This window comes from Cynara cardunculus, assembly GCF_001531365.2.
Source record: "Cynara cardunculus var. scolymus isolate 2C chromosome LG 2, CcrdV1, whole genome shotgun sequence".
Classification (NCBI taxonomy): domain Eukaryota; kingdom Viridiplantae; phylum Streptophyta; class Magnoliopsida; order Asterales; family Asteraceae; genus Cynara; species Cynara cardunculus.
Genome location: NC_037529.1, coordinates 65491755 through 65494768, shown reverse-complemented (window position 1 = coordinate 65494768; position 3014 = coordinate 65491755).

The following is a 3014-nucleotide window of genomic DNA, read 5'->3' as shown; positions in this document are numbered from 1 at the left end:
TATTCTGTTAGAACTCAATGATTATCCTAATTATATTTTAGATTTTTTATATTTAAAATTAGATGTTTATCTACAGTTAGTTATACGAATTCAGATATGGGATGAAATCGGATAGGGATGAAATCTGGTTTAAGAGTTTTTAAGAGTTTTAGCCAAATGCTTTATAATATAGTATAGATATATATTATCTTTAAGTAACATACACACACAGAGTACAAATTATGTAATAGTGTTGAATGTTTTATAGTCACTACAAGAAAAATCCTCATTAGTGACAATATTTTTGGTCACTACCAATATAACGTCATTAAGGGGGCGTTTACCCAAATGCTTACCCGGTAAGCGCTTACCAATAGGAGTCGACACTATAAGTTATTTTCATGCGTAAGATTTTAGTATATCAAAACATATCGAATATAACAATTTACTGGGTAAGCGCTTACCTGGGTAAGAGTCATCATCCTCACTTACTGGGTAATAGTCATCATCCTCACTTACCGGGTAAGAGTCATCGTCCTCACTTACCGGGTAAGACTCTCCATCCTTCTCGTTACTCTTACCCGGTAAGATTTTTGGTCCTTTTCATATTCATCCAATAAGAAAATTTATGCGTTAAACACTTACTAAGTAAGTGTTTAGTAAACGGCCCCCAAGTCTCTTTAATGACCAAAACTTGGGTAGTCACTTTTCGTCACTAAAGGTCTGTCACTAATTTACGTTAGTGACCAACTTAAAAAATGGTCACAAATTAGTGACAAAACTAGAGTAGTCACTGTGTTTGTGACGACTAACCTGGTCACTAAATGTCATCACTAGATCAGTGAAAGTCGTTACTAATTTCTCATATTAGTGACCAAAGTTAGTGACCACCACAAAATAGGTCACTAGTTAGGTTCAAGATAACGGATCCATTAGTTGGTGTCAACCTCCATTAGAGACCAAATATGTGGTCACTAACCATTAATGACTTCTAGCGACAAAAAAGGTAGTCACTAAATAAAAAGATATGAACAAAAATTATGCTAATTTCGACCTCAATTATATTGCAATAAAATTTAAACCTACTATTTTGTAGTAATGAAAATCAAAAATATTAATTCCATTTTCATAACGTAAAATTCTTTGATATAAACAAAAACAAACACGTCAGTATTATATATCATCAACTTATGTCTATCGGTACATCCTAAAAGATTTTAGTATCAACATTTACACCACATTTTATAGCAACTTAAGCACATACAAGCGTTCACTTGTTCTTATTGCCAATTTCATGAGACTCGTCTGCCTTTATTCCTTCTTCAACACCCGTACTAAGATTTCTTGATGGTGTTTATGTGGTGGTCCTTGTAGCTCGATCGTTGTATGCTTCTTAATATGATTTTCATTGATGACCATTAAAAGATTTCAACTTATTCACACAAATATATATGTAAAATAACATAATTATATGAAGTAAAACGTAAGAACCCCAAAGTATGTAAATTTATTAACCTTGGCCCTGAGCATTTGACCGTTTCTTTTCCTTTCAGGTAGAGATGGCCAAATGGGCCCGGCCCGGCCCGTAACCGTCCGAGGACCGGAACTGGAACCAACCGGGACCAGTAGTAACCGGTTGTGGACCGCCGGTTATGAACCGGTTAGAGATTTTAATGTTTTCTAGGACTGAAACCGGTTATGTAACCGGTTATAGGACTGGCCCGACCCGGTCAACAAAAGTCAACGAAAGTCAAACCTGGTCAAACTAGCCGTTAGAAGTCAAAGTAGCCGTTGGGAATAATCAAACTAGCCGTTATACATGAATTATGTAAAACCCAAAAATTTCGAGGAATAAATAATTTATCTTTATTATTATTTTTATTTTATTTATATATATATATATATATATATATATATGTTAAATAAAAATAGAAATTAAAATAAGTTTAAAAATCGGACCAAAAGTGAAAGAAAAAGTCAAGACATGGGTGAAAGTTGTAACTTCGCGATAGTTAAGGGGTTGGGTCAGATGTAAGCAGGTTCAAATCAGAAGGACCTGTTTTGTAAATATGCATCAGACCTGCAATTCAGAAGGACCTGTTTTGTAAATATGCATCAGACCTGCAAATTCAGAAGTACGAAAACGACCTCTCCTTTGAAGCTCCATATTGGTCTGAATATTCAACTATTACGATAAAAATTTCAATATACATATAGACTACACTTTGCTCTACATTCTTGCTTCAAGAAAACCTAACTTTCGTTGAGAGTTGAAGGAGAAATCGGAGGGTGAAGTTCTGGTTCGAAAAACTCCGTTTATTGACGATTGGAGGTAAAATACTCAACTAAATTTCGAGTTCTTTAAATGGATGGCTTCGTTTTAGGTCCTCTATAAAACCTTAGTAGCCTTATGTCTCAGATTTTAGTTTTTGAATGTTCGATTTTTAGTTTTTACTGATTTCGAGTGGTTTAAAAACCGAAACTTTAAATGAGTAAATGGAACTCATTTCTTAATGAAGATTTGTGTTCCTTATGTCAAAGAGTTGATTATTCATCTCTTTTCTATTCTGTGCCTGAATCACTTCTTATAGGCGGTATTTTCATGATAACTAAATCCTATAAACAAGGAAATAATCATCATCCAAAATAGGATTAGCATTATCCTTCAATATTCTGAAGATAGTCGTCCAGAGACCAGAGAGGCTCTGGTCTTAGGTTCTGAAATATATTCTAAGTATGGTTTGGAACCAGAGGCTCTGGTCGTGAAACCAGAAGCTCTGGAAGAGAGACCAGAGGGGCTCTGGTCAATACAACCAAAAGGGCTCTGGTCCTTGATGTTGAATTATTTTCTAAGTTGTTTACAACCAGAGGGGCTCTGGTCAATACAACCAGAGGGGCTCTGGTCCTAAAGGACTTAAAAGTCCAGAGGCTCTGGTCGTCCATAGAGGCTCTGGTCTCTTCCAGACTTAGTCGTTTTAGTACAGCGGCATCTTCAGAAGTTTCATCCTTAGCCCCGATGGCTTAATAAAACTTTT